The sequence below is a fragment of the Genypterus blacodes genome, unplaced genomic scaffold (assembly GCF_046128005.1).
Source record: "Genypterus blacodes isolate CSIRO-AG114 ecotype Tasmania unplaced genomic scaffold, CSIRO-AGI_Gbla_v1 ptg000578l_1, whole genome shotgun sequence".
Lineage (NCBI taxonomy): Eukaryota > Metazoa > Chordata > Actinopteri > Ophidiiformes > Ophidiidae > Genypterus > Genypterus blacodes.
Window position 1 is genome coordinate 1 of NW_027467311.1, and position 22,500 is coordinate 22,500.

The 22,500-nt window shown below is 44.5% G+C and overlaps 1 long non-coding RNA gene across 1 annotated transcript; it reads right to left on the minus strand.

Moving 5' to 3' along the window:
* Positions 1-1,778: 1,778 nt before the first annotated feature.
* On the minus strand, positions 1,779-11,081 carry LOC142990532 (uncharacterized). The gene is made up of 4 exons (XR_012960796.1): positions 11,017-11,081; positions 2,989-3,081; positions 2,463-2,543; positions 1,779-1,865 (listed from the first exon to the last, which is right to left on the minus strand). It is a non-coding gene; the product is annotated as an uncharacterized LOC142990532 (long non-coding RNA).
* Between the last annotated feature and the right edge of the window lie 11,419 nt (positions 11,082-22,500).

Here is a 22,500-nt window from a genome sequence, read left to right on the forward strand (position 1 = left end):
CACAATGACTAAACCTATTAATAGAGTTTGGTGTAATTTGGTGTTGAGGTGAGTTCCCAGCAAGGGGACTATACTGAAGCAAACACACACACACCTACACACACACACACACACACACACACACACACACACATCGTGGTTTGTTAGCGATTCCTCATGGATTGTGGCCTGCCGGGTAAAAAGGGACTCATTTGGGAGTAGGTCACTGCATGCATTTCCACTTTAATTGGAGGGGCGCTTTGACAAAGGATTTACACACATGCACACACACCCACACACACACACTGACAGCGACGCTTACACACGGACAAAGAAGTACACACAGACTGGCATACATACCCACACACACACACACGATAACCTCCAAGGGCGCTGTAGCCTTTGACACACACACATACACACACACACACACACACACACACACACACACACACACACACACACACACACACACACACACACACACAGCAGTTACCCGTACTCTCACACACACACACTGGGTAGAACTGTGTTTTGCTATTAATCGCGTCATTAAGTCTATGCCAAAACTAGCGTGATGGAGACATTAGCTCCCATTCAACTTAATGAGGAATGAAATACAATTAAAATGCATTTTAATGTCGACTATCAAAGGCACGTCGATGTTTTGGGGCGACTTTGTGCCGTAAAAAACAAACAAGATCTGAACTTTAAACACAGCGAGGGTGCGGCGGAAAGATGAGAGGCAGGTGAGAGAGGGAAGGAGAGAGAGAGAGGGAGGAAGAGAGAGAGAGAGAGCGAGAGAGAGAGAGAGAGAGAGAGAGAGAGAGAGAGAGAGAGAGAGAGAGAGAGAGAGGGGGGAGAGAGAGAAAGAGAGAGAGAGAAGAAGAAAGAGTGGGGGGAGAGAGACAAAGATAGAGAGTGTGGGGGGGAGAGAGGAAGAGAGAGAGAGAGGAAGAGAGAGAGTGGGGAGAGAAAGAGAGGGAGAGAGACGTATTTGAATGATAACAGCAGAAGAAGAGTGGAAACATCAAAAGTCTTCCTCTTCCTCTTAGTTTGCATTTGTTGGAACTACAAATCGCCACATGGTTGATAAATCCAACTTACAATTACACAATCAACTTCATAAATACGGATTTATGCCAATTTGGACCCGATCGTGTCGCTTATTCGCTCTAAAATCCCACTGTGCTGTGAGAGACGTGAACCCCCCGCAGGCTTCATCATGGAACTTCACTTTTCTGCTCTTTGTTGGTTTAATATCTGAACTTTTTATCCATTTAAAGTGTTGCATTGAGAGCCCGATCATCAGCATGTAGAAACATAACACAAGACCTGCCACCAGGCCACAATCTGACCTCTGATTAAGGCTTCAATCCAGAGTTATTACATCTGAAAGAGCTCTAATTTGACTCATTTCAGTCCATTAAAGTGTCACTGTGACATTCTGAGGAGCCGTTTAAACTGTAATTACCCCAATAAAATCAGATAACACAAAGATTAGGGCGATGTTGGCTTGCACGGCAGGATTTTCTGCCTGGTAAAGGTTTGATTTGTGTCCAAACGTTCATCAACGAAAGCCTTAAAGTAAGGGAAGGTGCTGCTACATTCAAATGCCATAGAAAAATAGGGGGAAACGCAAAATTCAACTCTAAAAGTTGCCATTAAAATGATTGTTTGAGCTTCGCACGGCGACACGTTCACACACACACACAGCCTCTTTCTCTCCCCCCCCCCCCCCCCCCCCACTCTCTCTCTCTCGCTCTCTTTCTCTCGCTCTCTCTCACACACACCTGCCAGTGGAGAATGATGCTCCAGATGAGGCCGAGAATCAGTTTGTGATTCCCATCAACAATGTCCGCCGCTCCGATATTCACCAATTCAACCTGGAGAAGACACACACACACAAGGGGGGACACACAGTATTTGTCATGGATTTGCATTTACAAGCACAACAATCCCACACACCCGAGGGGTTAAAGCCACATACAAAACAAAACACAAACCTTTATTAAAACCCCAAACCCCGGCTGTGGGTAAACAAGGATTTGGGAGGACGGAGCCTTATAATGCTAAATGAAGCAAATTACCACAGGAATAAGCTTCTTTATACATATAGGAAAGAAAGATCTCATTGTGTTATTATAAACAATAAACAATAAACAATAACGGACTACAAGGCGAGATAGAGCAACAGGGACAGAACAATAAAGGGTTAAAAGATGGAAACAGGGACGTAAAGACGGAACAGCGTCCTGAGAGGGACAAGGGTATATGGGAGGGGATGAGAGAGAGAGAGAGAGAGAGAAAGAGAGAGAAAGTTTAATTTAAGCCGTCCACTGTTTGCTGACTCTAACCGCTGATTTATCCAATGTATATTAATGCAGTCAAGTCTGTATTACATTAAACTCTCACTCTCGATCACATCAGGTGTGTGTGTGTGTGTGCTTGTGGCTGTGTCAGGGGTGTGTGTTTGTACTCACATTGTTCTTCTGCAAGATCTGCAGGGCACGGTTAACATTGTTGAGTGAGTGAACACGTGTGAATCCTTTCTCCAACCTCACCTACAAAAGTGCACGCACGCACACACACACACACAAACACACACAGAGGGAGAGAGACGATTACTGAGGCATACACAGACTTTGCTCAGGGGCATCCAAGAGTGCTACAAACAGCCACATTACAATAAAAGTGGAAATGTGTGTGTGTGTGTGTGTGTGTGTGTGTGTGTGTGTGTGTGTGTGTGTGTGTGTGTGTGTGTGTGTATGTATGTATGTGTGTGTGTTCCATTAGAGTAAGGAGATCTCATCAAGGACAAAGATTATTTACTGCATGTGTCACTTCACCATAAAGATGTGGGAAGAAGAAAACACAATGGGCTGGTGGCTCTTTAATTAAGACAATGGGTAATGTGTGTGTGGGTGTATGAGTGTGTGTGTGTGTGTGTGTGTGTGTGTGTGTGTGTGTGTGTGTGTGTGTGTGTGTGTGTGTGTGTGTGAGTTGTACCACTTCGTGCCCTGCGAGCCCCTCCAGCAACTCCAACAGGCGTCGTCCATCACACAGGTCGGAGAACAGATCATCGATGGGCGTTTTCCCTGTCTGAACACACACACACACACACACACACACACACACACACACACACACACACACACACGCACACACACACACACACACACACACACACACACAGGCTTCAGGTCAGTGAGAGTGAGAGCAAAACAAGTACAGAAGAAAATTAATAAAATTGATAAAAATGCATTTTCCTCCTTTTGCTCGCAGCCACAGATCCCCTTTGCAGACCTTACTAAGCACGTTCTTGACAGTTTTTCCATTTATTTTGGCTTTTATTTATCATCTATCAAAAGCTGAAGAGCAAATATTTGACTTGACAGGACAACAAAACTCACTCACATGCCAGATAAGTGTGTTTGCAAATCTAACAGATTCTTTTCAGCTGCATTTGTTTTTTGTTCATTAACAAATAATAAATAAAAAACATTTCCCTCATTTTCTCTTATCTCCTTAAGTTTTCTACGACTCCCAGACTCCCAAAATCAGTTGGAATCTTCCTTTTTAGATTGTTACGTATATTATTATTGTCATTATATTTCTTTAGAATAGCAAAAAGTAGAATTATTGATTTTGTTACAGTTTAGTTAAGATGTATAAGCGATCATAAGCTCCTCTATAACTTAACAACACTGTCTGCGTATTAAAATGTATGAACATGACACAAAAAGCAAAGAACGAGAAATGATTAAACCAATCAAACACATACGGAACTGAAAGAAGTGTGTGTGTGTGTGTGTGTGTGTAGAGTGTGTCTGTTTGCAGTAGATTGAGTACAGTGAAGCACCCTGGGGTGCAGCGTGTGGGTGATGATTGTCTCACAAAGCCACTACACTTACTTGGCATAACCTGTAATCTTATATTGATAGGCGAGCGCTGTGGATGCTCGCCTGCAGCACCGCATCGGCACGGATTGTGACACAAGCATGCACGCACACACTTACATGGGTTCACACACACACATACACACACATCAAATTTTACATGTATGGCCCAAGTTTAAAGGTGAGAAAAGGCAGAATGTCCTCACAGTGACATATGAACCTTCTTTGTCGAGACACATCTTAACACACACACCCAGACACACAGAGGGAAATGACTCAACCGCATTTGGGTTTCAGGTCACACACTGATGGAGGTCACACTGTTCATCGCCATCAGTGTTTACTGTAGATGAAAAGGTGTGTTTGTGCGTGTATTCAAAGGCTGGAGATTATCATATTGCAGTATACACACTTGTTAGGCACATGCGTGGGCATGTACAGTATGTTGGGTGTGATGTGAGTGAGAGTGAGAGTGTTTGTGTGTGTGTGTGCGTGCGTGCGTGCGTGCTGATGTGACTCCAAGTTTCCGTCTGAAGGAGATAAAAAGATACACAAGTGCAAAAACAAACAAACAACAAAAAAAAAAAGCCGCCGAGGCACCCTGTGACTTCACACTTATTTGCTGGCAGATTATGAGAGCAGCCCGACCTTCACTTTACCCCAAAACCTACATTCTCACTGTGCGTCGCACCAAACAAATCAGTGTAACACATAAACACATGAAGGCGAAGGTGCAAATACGAACAGGTAGTATTCAATCCTGTCTTTACTCGGAGTTCCTGCTCGTGTCGTTCCTTGGCGCCGCACAGGCCTTAAGATTATACATAGAAGAGCTTTTCAAGTCGATGACGCATACGATGTGGAGTGATGTGATCGTGCGTCCCCACAGGAGCATCCTCTTTTCATTTCCACCTCTCCGTGGGGAGGGTTCAGAGGTCAGGGTCAGCCACAGGTCTCTCCCACATCCCTCCCGCTCATTTCAATTAACCACACTTCAGAAGCTTCTCCTCTCCGACTCCACGCCGCAGAGGAGCCTTCAATTAGCCACGGACGCCGCTTTCGAGGGTCAAGCGCATCTCCCGAGAGCAATAATTACGGAGCACCGGGTTAGCCCTAAGAACCCGCTGAACAAGTGGTCTTTGTTGGAGTGGAGTGATACATCGGATACCGTGGTAAGACAGACGAAAGGGAGAGAGAAAATGATATTTAACGGGCGGCAGAGAGAGAAAATGAGTGTTTATGAGTCAATAAGAGCCGTCTGAAGGAGAATGCTGTGAGGTGTGGGTGGAAGGAAAGAAAGAAAGGTCAGAAAGAGGCAAGAAAAGAGGATAAAAGAAGAGTAGTTATGCTTAACGACACGTATCAATGGGTGATTCATGCAGGAGTGGGGATGTGTACACATTTGCCTCTGTGAAGACGCCACAGATGGCAGTGGTGCGGGACGAAGTGAACAGAAAGAAGAAGAAAAGTTTGTCTTTGTCCTCCCCTCTTTCCCGTCTCTACCAATTCCTCTCATTCTTTCTCTTAATTTCGTACTTCAGTGGACATTTTCCCCAGTTTTCAAACGATATCATCAAAACTGATCGCCCCGCGCTAAATTGAGCGTTGCCAGAAGAAAAACGAGCGGAGATTGAAATCTGTTATGACACCGCTAATAAACCGTCTGTACGTGAAGGTCGTTTGCAATATTGCTGTTAAATTTACGCAATTGATTAGCTTCAGGTTTAAGAGGCGAAGACTAAAAAAAGAGAATATGATAAACAGCCTGAATCTTCATTAGATTTTAGACTAGAAGTCTGTTTGGGTAGGAAATGAGGTAAACAAACAGACAGTTGAACACTTTGTGACCCCCTCCCAACCCAATTTTTAGAATAAACTTGCTAGTGTGGACGTAATTCCCTCTCCTGCAGACTTTATGATGCAACCTAGGTAACTGAAATTCTGGAATGGGTCCTTTAGGGGGGATGAGTGTTAAATCTCCAAACAGAAAAGATGACAGAAAGATGGCTTATAACCTGCAGAAGCTGCGCGCAGGCGACAGTTAAATAAACAAAGTGTGCAATTTGGTGACTGGATAAACAGCCGGCTGAAAGGAATCGCCTCGAACAAATTACGTTTCTTTCAATCTGCCTCCTGACCACTTACCTTCATTCAGGACCTGTCTAAGATTTCACAGAGATAGGAGTCATCTTGTCAGAGTTAATGATAATGTACAACCTTTCTCTGCCGGCTCCCAACAGCAGATGAAGGTTCTTATTAAAATCATCTATACGGAAATGACATCGCCTCTCTGAATGATCATGAACCCTCAAACGAGGTTTCGGCTAAGATTTACAGAAGTCAAATATTTGCAAACAAATACTTGAGGGCTATAGACAATAGTTTGATAGAGACACTTTTGGGTCCCGGTACATGAATATGAATTAGAATGATCGACAAATACTACAGAAAACTGCTTTTTTAGAGATTTTACTTTTTGCATCTGGACAGATTTAAAGGGGATTCCAGCTGCTTAATGTGCAAAAACACAAACGACACCATCCCATGAAGCGTCTGCTCTGTTCTTACCTCAAAAGAAACAGATGTCGGCCTCTTTAACAAAGTGAAGGGAACGACTTTTGATGTGATTAATTTATAAAGCTCTGCTCAGAAAACTGCTCGCTCATCTCTGCTCTTAGTTGATGAATTATTTACAATTCTTTAAAACTGCAATCTCTCATCCTATTTCACATCTACACATGAACACTGTATGAGAAGTTTTGACCGATTTTTTTCAATCAATTTGCGAATGGTTGAAAATAGAACTAACTATAAAGAGACGAAAAAACAGACGATTAAGGGGACTTACAGGTTTCCTCAAATAAAGACAGTAATCTACACTGTCCATTGAGTTGCACTGTAGCACTAGGCAATAGGATAGGATAGGAAGGGGGATAGGAAGGATAGGAAGGGGGATAGTTACTAGCCTGACCCAGAGGCAATCTGGGAAAGAAATCCAGGTGTGTGTCCTTTAGTGCCTTGGTCAAGGGCAACAGTAGGAGCGTTTGCCTAACAAATTTTTTGATGGTGAAGGAACTTGGGAGGCTCCGGAGTAAGCCAACACGGACACGAGAACATGCAAACTCTCCACAGCGAGCGCCGTGGCAGGCACAGCATTCAAATCCAGAGTTTCCTTTCGCCACTGTGCTGTCCTTCAACAGAAGTAACGAACCAAATGAATCAGAATTGAAGCCTATCAGGTTCTCATAAAGCAGGATAGCTTCTGTTTAAAGTAGGGAGCCTCTGGCAAATATATGAGATTTATCCAAACATGACACCAAAGCTTCCAGGAGTGTGCAATTATTATTTCAACGGCTTCTGAATGCGTCTTAAAGCGGACGGGAAGACGTATTGCACAAAGGTGAACCGCATTGCAGTCGGCTGTCAGCGATTTCACACGGCGGAAACTGTGAAATGTTTCTGTTCAATCTTTTCAGCATTTCAGTCTTTAGAATTAGAAAGAAAGAAAGAAAAGCACACACACACACACTCACTATGCACAGAGAATATAGACAAACTGTCTATATACAAACACACACTCATTTTCTTGTCAAGGAGACTTTTAATTATTATATTTCCAGACGGCGTTAACACCGTCGGGTGTGCATCCTTTCACAGTTCAACACATTCAGATGTGTTGCAACGACTGCACGAGTGACAAGATTAGGTGACTCATAACTGAATCACCAGATTTCATGCAGATTTCATGCTTTTCTTGTCACTCCACAATGAAAAATCCTATTGGACCTCCATGTGTTTGTATTCTTATCACTTCTGACTACATTTCCGCAAACAGACGAAGGTTCTCAGTGTGGAAATGAAGCAGGCAGGGATGCAAATTGATTGACGCCCATGCAGAGAAACAAATCTGCACCATAGTGTCTAGGAGGAACATCTCAAGGTAAGAGAGACAACAAAAAGCTACATTCTAGGTTAACATAGATATTTCTCTGCATGGATTTCTCCCTTTGAATTGAGTTATGTAAGAATTTGACTCTGGTTTGTTGATTTACAGAATTACCAGAGGATACATTATGTTTAGACTTTGTGTATTTATGTGTTGTGTAATGACAACGGAGAGAGGTAGGAAGAAGTGTGTGCAGGTGAGACACAATAACACCTCAGGGTGTGTGAAGCAAGTGTGTAATACAAACCAAACGACTCAAATTACAACTGGATGGAGATTATTATAATTCGGAAACTACAAAATAAGGACATCACATCTATTTTCCTGTGTTAAGTGTTGGTTATGTGTGACTTCTTTTTAAAGAAAATGAGATCACGTCGTCGGCTACTACTCAGATTTCAGTATTTCTTCTCTTTTCCTTCCTTTTTTTCTGTTCTGGACAAGAGCCACACATTACTAGAGTGCAGTTTTATGAAAGATACCTCTGCCAAGCAGGTTATATTTTTGTTTGTGACTATTAATATCAAAGTTTGGGAAGATGGTGGTGCCTTTTTTTCCTGGATTCCTCGAGTCAAGCCAATCTGAACCTACAACTTTGGAACCAGACATGGTAGAATCAGAAGCAAAGAAACCCCGACTGAGCTTCTTTAAAAGTTTACACTGTAGAAACGTCACATTGGAGTGAGTGGGAGAATCTCACTCCTCACTGTTTTCAGTTGTAAACCACCGCTGACTCTACAAACATGTCAGCTGGGAGGTGTTCTGGGAAATGTAGGTAAGTGCTAAGTGAAGTAGACAAGGCAGACTGAGGGGAGGCGGTTTCATCAGAGCAAAGTGGATAACAGCAGTACAGACAGATGACGTGCTGTGGTGTGTGGAGTGTGCAGGGATGGATGTTTGCTTTAATTCACCCCTGGGATTGAATCGCATGTGATATGGCTGAATGTGGTTGGTAAATAAGAACAAAGCTGCCTTCCTGCCCAGCTGGCAGCTCCTCGTATATTCCTGAAGTGCCTCTTTATGGTTTGCTGAGTAGCAAATCACACTAAAATCCGGCAAAACTCTGCTTCACTGCCAGATGCCACTCAGGCTTTTTTTCCGCAAATTCCTCCCGTCCGTCGTTACAAAACCCTCAATCTCAAAACCCATAACTCATCCGCTCCCTTGTCCCCGTCTGAACTTTGGATTTTCCCCATCACTCCTCTCCTATTGTTGGTCCTCTCTACTTCTACTCCGCCTCTCTCCTCTCATTTCATCTCCTCTCCTTCCCTCCTTCCCCTCACCCTTTGCTTTGTCTCTTCTCTTAAAATTTTACTTCCTTCCATCTGCCGTTTCACGACCTGCCTCCAGAGGCCTGCGCATGTTTCTACGTGTGTGAGAGAGGCGCAGAGACAGAGAGAGCGAGAGAGAGAGAGAGAGGGAGGGAGGGAGGGAGGGAGAGAGGGAAGGGTTACTCATTATGCTTCTGCGAGTTTGGATGGATGAAGGGCTCGCTCTCCTCCTCTCCTTTATTCCATGTCTCACTTTCAGACGAGAGAGGCGAAGGGCGCGCTCTCTCTCTCTCTCTCTCCCTCCCTTTCTCAACTACCTGCCCTCTGTATGGCTTTTATTGTCAAGCTTAGATCACATTCTAGTTTTATAGCCTCACACACACCGGAATGTGCGCACGGCCATGCACACATATGCGCGCACACGTTCACCTAAGTCTCTGTCACCATGGAAACGGCACACCTCTAGCACCCTCATAATCAACTTTGAAAATAGGACTGGAAGTGATGTGATGGCACGCACACAAACACACACACACAAAAACAAACAACACACAGTAATGTGAGACGTTTAGAGGCAACAGTGTGAGTGTATCATATCATAATCAAGTAAACGTATCACAAACATGGAATCTATTAAAATTATTATTATAATATTATTGAATATCGGTTGATCAGTGATTCAATAATAACAACAATACTGTAAGGACACTGTAATAACACTGTAATAACGCTGTAATAATGTCACTGTGTGGTCGAGACAGTGGAGGAGAATCATGTCCCAACGAGGAAAAGTAAAAGTTGTGCGCCGCCCAGGTGCCCTCAGGTTTGTCTTCATCCCAGCTTTACTGAACCAACAATGGACGTGATGGGAATACCCCCTTCTCACACAACCCTGCCTCTGTGTGTGTGTGAGTGTGTGTGTACGTGCGCGACAGAATCGACTGGAAAATGCCTCTGAAATTCTTTTCCCTGACTCTGCCAGCCTGAGCAGTGGAACAGACCCTCTGGATGAAAGGGACGGCGGAGATGCTGCCACACAAAAACAACAAATACTTCCCTCGCGTTTGTTCTCTTTTGAACAAATAGGAACAGAAGATCGAATAAACAAAGCGGAGCGAGGGAAAGGAGGGGAGAGAGACGACGGGGGGAGAGAGAGAGAGAGAGAGAGAGAGAGAGAGAGAGAGAGAGAGAGAGAGAGAGAGAGAGAGAGAGAAGACGGGCCGAGAGGGAGATGGAGGCAGCAAGGAGGTAAGAAACAATGACAGATGTTAGATAAAGGAATCTGGTGCTAATTGAGAGGAAGAAATATGGCGTAAAGACAATAACAAGTCCAGCGAGAGACTTTTTGCTTTGGGATCATCCAATCACTTCTAAATAAACTTCATATTCTACAAAACAGTGGCACAGCCTTCCTGGTGGTCATGGAGTCGCAGATCAATACGGGAATCCTCGCAGGGTCGAGTCCCCCGACTCTCAGATTGGATTGCTGCTAAATGCTGCACTCAGTCTTACAAACGTCCTTCGCTGAGGCATTCATGCACTTCAGAACCTGCAGCCAGTCGGCGTAAATAATGAAATAAGTCGTGATTTAAATGTTACTTCTGTGTGTTTGTGGGAGGGAGGTTTGTTTGGCTCAGCAGATGAATCAGAGCTCATCTCTGTTTCTATTGGACTGAATGAGCAAAAGAGGAAGACTGTTACCGGGGGAACGACCAATTTAAGATGAGATAAGGTAAGAAATAAAGTGCAAAGGTCAACAATAATAAAACCACTACTTATAATACTAACACTAAATAATAATAAGAATGACGATTATGATGATGATGATTGTGGCAAGATTGTATTAAGCACGTATACACACACACACACACACACACACACACAATGCATTGACGATAAAGAAAAGTTGGAGGCTTCTCACCTTACAGAGCTGTGAGTTTACCCATTTTGTGAAAGTCTTCTTCTGAACGTCTTCTCTTTCATCTGCAAGAGAACACACACACACACAAACACAGAGTCACAAAAACAGTAGATCATAAACACACACACACACATTGATACACACATTTAGATCAATTCCACTTCGCACACACACACACACACACACTCTTTCGCCCTTTCAGATTGACAAACTCAGAAACAATCTCACCATTTTAACCATTTCTGAATGAGTCTTTGAATACAGGCTTCTATCTGACACACACACACACACGCACGCAATAAGTGGCGCTTAGCATGATAAGAGGCTCCTCTAATCTTGCTTGGGGCTAATTGCATCCTCATCATATCAATCACCGTGCCACTTACGGGGCCTCGCCACCGTAGGACAAACTGGAGTGAGTGTGCGCTCTCTGCTCCGTGTAACGGCCCCACGCACTCCATTTCAAAAGCATTACTATCATCACACTACCAGCCTGCGTAAGGCCATTTGCTGCCCGCTCACAGAGCCAGATGCTGCTGTAAACGCACAGCGTGTGTGTCATCGCCGCACCGCCGGACAGATTTAAGAGATCCTGCTCTCATCCGTGCTTGTGCTTTGTTTTCAAATTCACCTTTTATGCCGTTTATTCATGTTGGTTTAATTTAAAAGGAAGATTTTAATGGAATTTCAAGTTTTTCACGTTTTTATTGTCAAATAAAAGGCCCAAGTTAGATTAAAAGTGAATTGCAGTCTTCTTAGCTGAGGGGGGTGGGGGGGCCCTGGGCAAATTGCCTCTCCTGCCTTATCGTAAATCCGGCCCTGGCAAGAACAAGCCAGCACTCTGCTGATGCTATGATACCAGTAATGGATCCTGGATGTTTCCCTTCCCTGTTCTTTTCCCCCACAAAATGGATATGTAGTGCCTCGGAAATTAACATCTATTGTATGTGTGGCATGGACATTATCTGTCTCCACACACACATACACACACACACACACACACACACACACACACACACTCTTATCAGCGGCTGAACAATACGCTGTGGCCCCGCTGACACAAATTACCATGAAAATGACGACATGATGACTTATAACGTGCCGATCTCCTCCTCGCTCATTTCACTGGAAACAGGGTCACTTCAAATTACTTGGGATAATAAATTACACTCCTATCCCAATACAGAACATCAGGTTAAATATTAGACCAGCTACAGTACTCTCCCTCTGTGTGTGTGTGTGTGTGTGTGTGTGTGTGTGTGTGTGTGTGTGTGTGTGTGTGTGTTGACACTGGCCAGGCATTGCCTAATGGAGCTGATAATGAAACTTCTACTTTAATTAAAAGGTCCCACATTGAATCTTGCACTGTAGTGAGATCCTAGACACACACACACGCAAACAGTACCCGCACAGGCAGGCAGGCCCACACACACACACACACACACACACACACACACACACACACACACACACACACACACACACACACACACACACACACACACACACACACACACACACACACACACACACACACACACACACACACACACACACACACACACACACACACACCAAATGGAAGATAATGGCGGCTGACCAGCAGAGCATGAACGAGATAGAACCGTGTAGCAAACAATCTCATCTAAAGCAGGTAATCAATCCACATCTGTGTGAGCATGTGTGTGTGCACGTCTAAGGGTGTGTGTGAGAGTGAGTGAGTGTGTGTTTGTGTGTGTGCGCGCATTTGCCTAGGATACAACCATGTCTTGATTCTTTGCATTACTGCATTCCTGTGACGGTGCAGAGTTATGTGCAAGCACTACAATTTGCGTACGTGTGTGTGCTGACAAACAAAGTGAATGAGTGTGTGAGAATTAGCAGTGTGGAATCAGCCAGACAAAGATGGAGATAGAGGAACAATCAATAGTCCATTTAAACCTCTATTCTGTAGTCTCTCTCACACACACACACACACACACACACACACACACACACACACACACACACACACACACACACACACACACACACACACACACACACACACACACACACACACACACACACACACACACACACACACACACACACACACACACCTCATGAAAGAGCCTGCAACATTAATAGCTTAATAAGCATCAAATGACAAAAAGATCAGAAAGAGGAGGAAACCAAAGAGTGAGGGAGTAAAAACAAGACGGAGACAAAAGGAGGAAATGAAAACCGAAGAGAAGGAGAGAAACACATCGACTCAAACAATAAGGCAATGAGAGCAGAGGACGAAAGGAAATGAGAGAGGAGAGACAATGTCGAGCAGGACGGCGGGAAGCCGGCGAAGGAGAGAAACAGCGAAACAGACAGACGGACGGGGGAAGGACAAAAGGGAGAGAGACAAGGACACAAACGTGGAGGACACCAAGTGAAAGACGGGAAGGAAGATGGAGGGTCTGTCTTCACGCCGCCTCCCTTGACCAGAGGCCAGTCTGCGGACGTGCCGGCGAGGTCGTCTTCATCGTGAGTTACACGCTCACGGCTAAACGATCTCATTCAATATACGCCTCAATTCACTCACTCTCACATTCAACTCATCACCTTCAGGGGAGACGAGCTTCCCTTCCCATCGGCTTCCCCGCTACCGTCAGCGTTCGTATGGATCGTTTCAGACGAGTGTTTTGCCTCAATTAACATCGGGTCTAAGCGGTTTTCCGATACAGAAAGAAAAGCTTGCATTCGGTTAATGACAAACAAGCGAGAACAAACGACCCGAAAGACGCTTCAGGAAGCATCAAAGGAAGGTAAACTCAACCAGAATGACACGGAGAAAGCGGGATTTCGGGATCAGAACCCTCAACCTCTCACAGGATACATAAACACTTTTCCCTCTCTCGCTAAGGATTGAAATCTCAATTATCGCTATCGATATTCAGCTATTTCCATCTTTGTAACTTGAACCGCTTCACTAAAAACAACAACACGCCTGCTCATTGCCCCACAAAGGTCAAAGTTTGATTTTGCAAAATTGCAAAAACACCGCCAGACGTTGCGGCGGAGGCGTTTTTGAACCCAAGCGAGGAGATATGACAGCAAATTGACGATGAAGATGGTGCGAGGAGTTGGATCTGAATGAATCAAAGGGGAATGGGCTTCGTTGAATGACTCACGCGTGATTCTTTCCGCAGTTACCCATGAGCCACTGCAGCCCATTTACGCCCACGCAGCATTTTTTTTACGCCCGTGCGTGCGTAAACAAAATATAACCCCATAAACACACACGCAGGCTTAGTCATACACTCACACCCAAACCGTTATTTGCTACTGAGCTCGGGCTTTAATTAATACAGGGACTGGAAAGGGCAAGAATTAAACCTGACAGGAACAACATGTACACACTCCTCAGCTCTCCCACTCAACAAACCAGAGCCTCCTTCCAGCACGCACAGGTCCCACAACACAACAGTATAAACGCTGACGTGCAGAATAACTGTGTGGAGTTGTTTCAGAACCGAGAGGCGGAAAGGTCACGTTACACATCACAACAAGGAAACTGGTGCAGTTTCAAGAATCCAATGATTAATGTAGCTGCTTTTTATCAAGTTACATATAAACTATATAATCTGATGAAAGTCAATCACCAAACATCAATACAGTTTAGGAATATGTGTATTAGTGTTTAACTTCTCAGTGAGTGAGTGCTCAATACAGCAAATGTTCAATATTTTGACTTAATTCTGAGTAATTCATTAACATTTGTTCTTGAAAAATGGCAGAAAAAGACGATTTAAAAAGATGTTGAGATGTTTGTCTGATATATGTTCATTGCCAAAGTTGGGTCGCTGTTTAGAGGTGGAGAAGCCCAACAGTCAGAAAACACAAACACATCTTCTTCTACACTGAATCTAATTATTCTACCTGAGCTTCTGTCTCTAATCTGTCTCAGCTGTTCATCATTCTGCTCAACAAAACCCCTGCATTCTTCTCCGAACACGACCTTCCTCAGGGGAACACGTGCGAGCGGCCCTGGCTGAGAGACGAAAGCCGAGCCAGCGCCAGAACCTTCTAGCTGAATGGACGAGACAGCGCGAGACAGTCGTCCGCAGACTCTCGGGACGTCATCGCCGAGAACAAACCTCAACATTTGACAAACACAGAGATTGAAGAAAAAGAAGAAGAAGGCGGTTGGATCTCGGCGCAAAACAGAGCCTCGGGAAGCGACTTGAGAAAGAACACAGAGCAAAGATGGGGGAACCAAAACTCGCACACACACTGACACGTGTTTCATCCAAATAGAAAATCACCTGCATTCCAACGCTGCGCTCATAAAAGCACCAAAACACAGGTGAGCTGTAAATAATGGAGTATGAGAAAGTGCTGAGGCTCCCATTAAAAACTGCAGCGTAAAATCTTCCTACTCCGACCTGCCAGCGAATACAAAATAAATACATTTATTAAACTTTTAACACTTGGGGAGCGTGGGCTTTGCTCTCGTCTCGCCTAATGGCTCGTTGCTCTTAAAAGTCAGAAAGGAAGAAGAAGAAGGAGAAGAAGAAGAAGAAGAGCACTCAACTGCAAACGTCATTACCATTTACATTTCAGGCATTTAGCACTTAGTCACTGTGGAGAGGAAGAGACAAAAGATAAAGGAAAGGTAGAAACCCAGCGTCTCTTCAATGTTTCAGTATTATTAATCAAGTAAGTACTTGGAGAAGAAACTACAGCTAAAGGTGAATAAAGAGCTAAACTAAAGGAAACAGTCTCCTGAACATTTTTCCTTCTAAAATATGACCTCAGCTCCTATGTCGCCAATCGAAAACAAGTTTCAGCTTCTCACCTGCTGGGGCTAATTCATCCGAGGGTAACTGGGTATATATATAAGTCGCGTTTGAGTCGTTTATACCGCAACACGGTCAAAGCTTTCATGTCGAGCTCCAACAGCGACACCGATGGGATTGAAGCAATGAGGTCCTGGGAGACGACGCACAGTTGGTAACGGAGCCCTGAAACTATCAAACCATCACAATGTGGCCTAGTTATGTTTCGGATCGCCTCCCTCCGTTTGTTCACCTATTGCCTCTAACACACAAGCACACACATACACAAGCGCGCAGGGACGACAACTCTGGGAACAAACAAAATTCGTCCTGAATTCATAAATCTCCACACAGACATCTCAGGCCCAACGCACGCCGCAGTTTGTAGAAATCCATCCCAGAACACAACAGCCCCGAGCTTAACTCATTCCCCAGAACGTTCAAGTGGTACTATGGATCATTTGGGTCCAACATTTTTGTATCTGACTGAGCTTGTGACGTCACGTAGAGCAGCTTCTAGAGCTTTTCTAGAGGGGCCATTCAGAGGCTGTCCAACCTGAACGCCAAAACACTAAACGCCACACACGCACAGAATGCTGCAGCTTGCATAAGAACAATGTCAGCCACCTAGTTTGCATGTAAATAGGGATGCAACAATTATTTTTTCCAACAATTAATATACAGATTATGTTTTCGATTAGTCGATTAATCTATAGATTATATTTATAACGGAATATAACAATTATTTCCCCCAAAATATATGTCAAACTTATCTCATTAATATTTCAATATTTTCTTCAAACATCTTCTCTTGAAAACAAACAAATGTAACAAAAGTTTTGCAATGCATTATTCCACAACTAGCCACCTTTTGACTGAATCTCTGTTTTACAGTCCAACATATTGCTTATTCAATTCAAGTAAAAGTGATCGAGCGCAATCTGCATTCAACGACAAAAATACATGAGAAGCAGGTCAGTTTGCGCTTCCGCACGTCAGCCGGCAAAGACCCGATTGCGGCTTGCGAGCCACACGTCAGCCAATAGCCGCACGGCGGCCGGCAAAGAGCCCCGCGATGTTTTCACTTTTGACCGTGGCCGGCTTTTTTTTTTGTTGCCGCCGTTTTCCGGTTGCGTGAATGCTTCCACCTGGCGCAGCCGTCTTACGTCATTACGACGCGCCGGCGCACGGTTATGCAAATCAACGTATTGACGTAATCGAGTAGTCGATTTACGTCGACGTGTCGCCCCACCCTACATGTAAATGACACACAAATCATTAAAAACTCTTCCAGAACCTCCTTTAATTTCGAATAAATACATGTCAGCAGTAAAAAAAGGTCAACTTCACCTACAAACTCCACATATTCAACGATTTTCTACCAACAACTCACGTAATCTGCCTTTATTATGCAAATGAACGGAACAAAACATGACAACTCTTTATACTTACAAGAACTCAAAAACACTGACATTAAACGCCTGTTGTGTGTGTGTGTGTGTGTTTGTGTGTGTGGTGTACTACGAGCTATGTTTACTGATGCTTCTGTTTCTCGTCCAGCTCACCTCTCGGCTCTCCACACCAGAGCTCACGATCACACTGAAATGAAGCCATAATTATCGCTAAATGTCACTTATATGTCACACACTTTACCGCACGTGTTGGGATTATGCAGAACCTGCACTTAAAACACGGAAATGTCTCAGTGACGGCGGCCTGCTGTGGCACTGAGAGGCGACGGCGGGCGAGTGCCTGATCCATCACGGAGGCTCGTCCCTGACCTAATGGAGCCGAGTAAAACTGTAAGCAAAGCCCCACGAGGGCAAACAAGTGATCCATCTCCATCCACGCCGTGGCGCGGCACATCGGCCATGTTTGTCACTGTTTTGGCACCGGCTGCTTAGCAACGGTCACGGCCATTAGCCAGGGAAGGAATCTGCGACCAAATCCAATCAGATCAGGTCATTACCGAGGGATGACACGAAGGGAGAGAGGGAAGAGGGAAGAGGGAGAGATAACAGGCGAGGGCGCAGGATGGAAACAGATAAGGAAGAGAGGGAGGGAGGGAGGAGGAGAGAGAGAGGGGGGGAAAGGGAATATGACGAAGATGGAGTGAGCAAGGATGGGAGGAGAGAGAGAGAGAGATAGAGAGAGGAGAGTGCAAGACAAGTTTATGTCAGCCTCAATGTCAATTAGCGCCACAGACACACACACACACACACACACACACACAGACACAGACACACACACACACACACACACACACACACTTGGGTAAGCACACACACGGCTGCCTCGGTTCCTGTTAGTTCCAGTGTATTTGCCCATTCTCCCTCGCTCTCTCTCCCTCTCTCGCTCTCTCTCTCTCTCTGTGTTTCCACCTCAGGCTGACACAGATGTATTCTTGCCTGTTCTCAGCTGAAGAGGCACAGATGGGCCTTACCATTGATACACTGTGTGTGTGTGTGTGTGTGTGTGTCTGCAGCTGTCCAGGAAAACACATTTACAAGCTCAAAAATGTAGAGCTGATGCCCATCATCTGCAGCGAGAGAGGGAAGGGGGAGAGAGAGAGAGAGAGAGAGAGAGAGAGAGAGAGAGAGAAGGAGGTAAGATGAAGAATGATACTAAAGACGCCTGAGTATAAATGAGTTAGAAGGAGGAAGGAGACCCAGCAGGAGGAAAAGAGGAATTAGTGATAGCGAGACAGATGGAAGAGAGAGAGAGAGAGAGAGAGAGAGAGAGAGAGAGAGAGAGAGAGAGAGAGAGAGAGAGAGAGAGAGAGAGAGAGAGAGAGAGAGAGAGAGAGAGAGAGAGAGAGAGAGAGAGAGAGAGAGAGAGAGAGAGAGAGAGAGAGCATATACAGTATATGATAAAGCCGTTACACAGGCACTCTCACTGATGGAAACATTGCTATGTTGCTATGTGTGTGTGGGTTAGGGTTACACACACAAACACACACATGCACGTACTTACTGCATATGTGGGTGCACGTGTGTGTGTAAGATACATGACACACTGTTCCCACCTGTTCCAGATTAACCCTGTGTGCTCTGCGCCTTACCAGGTAGCAGATTAACACACACACACTTAACACACACACGTGGGAGAAAAAAGTGTGCAGAGGACACACACGCATGAACACACACACACAGACCATTTTGTCACACGTTGTCATAATAATTCCTATTGGCAGATTACAGTACAGATCCATTCTCCTTCTCTTCTCTGATGTGTTCATAAAAGCCGACTTTCTTGTAATTACCTCTTCGATGAGGAAACGTAATCTGTCCCCCCCTGCTGTGTTTTATGAGAGCTGAAGCCTCGCAGGGCTCTCCTCTCCTCTCCACTCCACACTCACTTTAAACACTGAGGGAGGAAGCTTTGCATTAAATTAAAGTGTAAGGAAATTACCCCAGAAAACAAAAAAAAACCTAATTTCTCTCCTCTCAGACTGGAGCTCATCTTTGTGTTATGACACCGACGCATTCTAGGGATATTCACGTCGGGAAAATGGAAATTTGTCAGCGTTATTAGGTCTTTATTTCCTCTGTTGAGTAATTTTTTCGCCCATAAAGGAAGACACTATTTGCTCGTGGCTGTAATTGGAAAACAGCACGGATTAGCTCTGAATTGGGACGCAGCCTCACAGAACAAAAAGATATGAAGATTTTGTTGATTTGGAAAAATGTGAAAAATGAAAGAGGTGTGATGCGGAATAAATCTACAATACAGAAAGAGAGAGGGAGGCGTTGAATACCCACAATTCCCTGTGTGCAGCTCCACACACACACCTGTTCAGACATAAAACAGGCATCATTCACTGCAAGAAATACCTTAAAATTACACAAATCATCAAAAAGACATACTGCTTTATTGTATAGCTACATTTGTGTCTCATTGTCAATCCTTTTGAGGGTAAAAGAAAATTAAAAATACATCAAAAAAGGGTGAAAATAGTCCTCAGCTGTTCTCTTAGGCACCGATGTGTCTTTCCATTTGTTTCGATGAGAGATTAAATAACGTAATGCATCTTCTGGAGCGGTCTTTAACATTTACGTGACCACGAGAAGCGACAGGTGTAATGTGATTTGCGTGGACACTCGAGACGCAATTTATAGCCACATTCAGAACGCGCGTCTGCCTAAATCACATCCAGACACAGATAGATATGGAGGTGATCTAATGTAATATAGATATATGATGCACGGGAACGCCGGCGAAGACGAAGCTGCAGCTGGAATATTGAAATGCAGCAGCCAGAGGGGGAAACGGGAGATTCTGTTATGAAACCTCCAAAGAGATACTGGAGATCCAAACCCAGCGAGAAATGTTCCAATGTATAGAAATTAGAAACATTTTAAATAAAATATTTGACTTTTTATAAAATAAAATAAAATGAAAAGAAATGGAAAAAAAATAAAATAAATGAATAAATAAAATAAAACTAAATAAAATAAAATAAAATAAAATAAAATTAAATAAAATAAAATTAAATAAAATTAAATAAAAAAAAATAGTTCAATAAATGGCCTTTATCGGTCATGGGGAGCGCTTCGAAACTGAAAGCTTTTGTTGCTGTGGAGCACGCTAACCTATATGACATCATAAACACTGCTCCAAAGTGCAATAAACCTAATATGATCCAGTGAAAATCAGTGGAATGCCCGTTTTAAAAAAAAGCACGTGTCCGCTGGGAGACAAATTGGTTTATAAAGGAAAGGTCTCTGAAAACTAGTAACAGCAACAGTCCTTCAACCAGCTTTAGAAAGTGGTTGACAGACACAGACACACAAACACACACACACACACACACACACACACACACACACACACACACACACACACATCGGGGACAATCCTCGACGCTGTTGTCAAAGGGTTTAAAGGTTGCATCCACACAGCCGTCACTGGGAGGCTGTGGGATAAACACAGCCTGACACCAAAACTCTGGGCATAATTCAGCAGCATGTGACAGTGGGCGGCGGAGGAGGAAAAGTTTCCTTGAAATGAAGGGAAAACATTTACTAAGCGACGACTCGCTGCGGCGTGGAAACAGCCCGGCGTGTCTGTCACAGCAGCCTCAGAGTGTGCGGAGGCCCTAATAATCTCGCTGCCACCGAGACGCTCGCACTGTATAATTCCCCGCCTCTGCGCGCAGAGATAAGCCAAACGCATCGGCTCGCTTTGTCAATTTTATATTTGCCTTGTAGATCGCCATCGCTGCTGTGTTTGCAGCGGTAAGGACGATGTGGTCGCGGCTGCTCTGACCTCGCTGCTTCGCCACACGGTGTGTGTGCCAACAGGAAACAGAAAGGTAGTGAACATGATTTTCAGCAAGGACAAATGACAAGTGCCCAATATCATCAAATACTATCTGATACTGAGCACAAATCTCATCTGAAGAGGCCTTGGGGAGTCGGGAAACTTCATAGTTTTTATACAGTATACAGTATATGTGTGTGTGTGTGTGTCTTGTAGATCTATTCCTCTTCCAGCTTGTTTTCCTTTCCACTTCAAGCATCTGCGTTTGCCGTGTTCTCGTATATTTGCTCCAGAGGGGGGGGGGATAAAGATACAGCAGCCGGTGATACATCACCAACATATGGGAGGTACACGGGCACACACACACACACGGGCACACACACACACACACACACACGCTCTCCACTCCTCTTCATCCTCGTCTCTGATATGTACTAGTCTCCATCCTTCTCTCGCCTCCTCCCCCAGAGAGATTAGCCAAAAGACCAATTTACTTCCTGCTTTCCTCTTTTCCAGCCTCTAATTGGCTTGTGGGGATCTAAAGGGGATTTGCGGAGGGTGGAGCTTGAGAATAAAGCCCCCCCCCCCCCACCCCCCTCACACACACACACACACACACACACACCCTCTCTTTCTCTGCAAGTGGACAAACATTACAGCAAAGCAAAGCCTCCACTCAACGACACCCTGTCCGCCATTACTGACTTTGTTTACTCTGCAACCCTTCGTCCTCCAGGGAAGTAAACAAAGACGCGACATGTGTTTGGCTTACTTCCATAAAAAAAACATCACCAAACATCTTAGAAGTGGCACGAACCCAATATCGGTGAGGCTAATTTGAAATGTCTGAGAGCGGCAAAGGTCAGGAAATGAAGCGTATCTCTCCAAAACAACAACAAACCAAAGCATCTGCAGATCTCCCGTCTCCTTAATCCAGCGTGTTTATCTAACAAGAGCATCTGCTGGACTCTCAACTCTGAAACTGAGTTGGCCGTAGGTGTGATGAGAGAAAAGAGAGAGAGAGGAGAGAGGTGGGGAAAAAGTGACTCAGGGAGAAATCGCTTCCCTCGCTACTTTACTCCGACTGTAGAGATTTAGAGGAAAGGTGTGAGCGCTGTTTTAGTGTAAGTGGACCCACAGGGATTCGAACCTCAGAACCCTCGGGCGACTCTATCTACAGCACAGAGTTAAACAAGGCAGTAACCTTTCTCTCCATCCTTTACATCCCCTCTTTCTCTCTCTCTCTCTCTCCCTCTCTCTCTACACATCTATATAATTCATTTCACTTTTCCTTTCAAATAACTGTGTCAGCGATGGAGTCGAGGGTCCGGTCCCTGACATTTGTAGCTCTCCTAATCACATACCATGGCTCTGCTGGAGGGTTGACTGATCGGCAAGCTCTTCCAGCAGC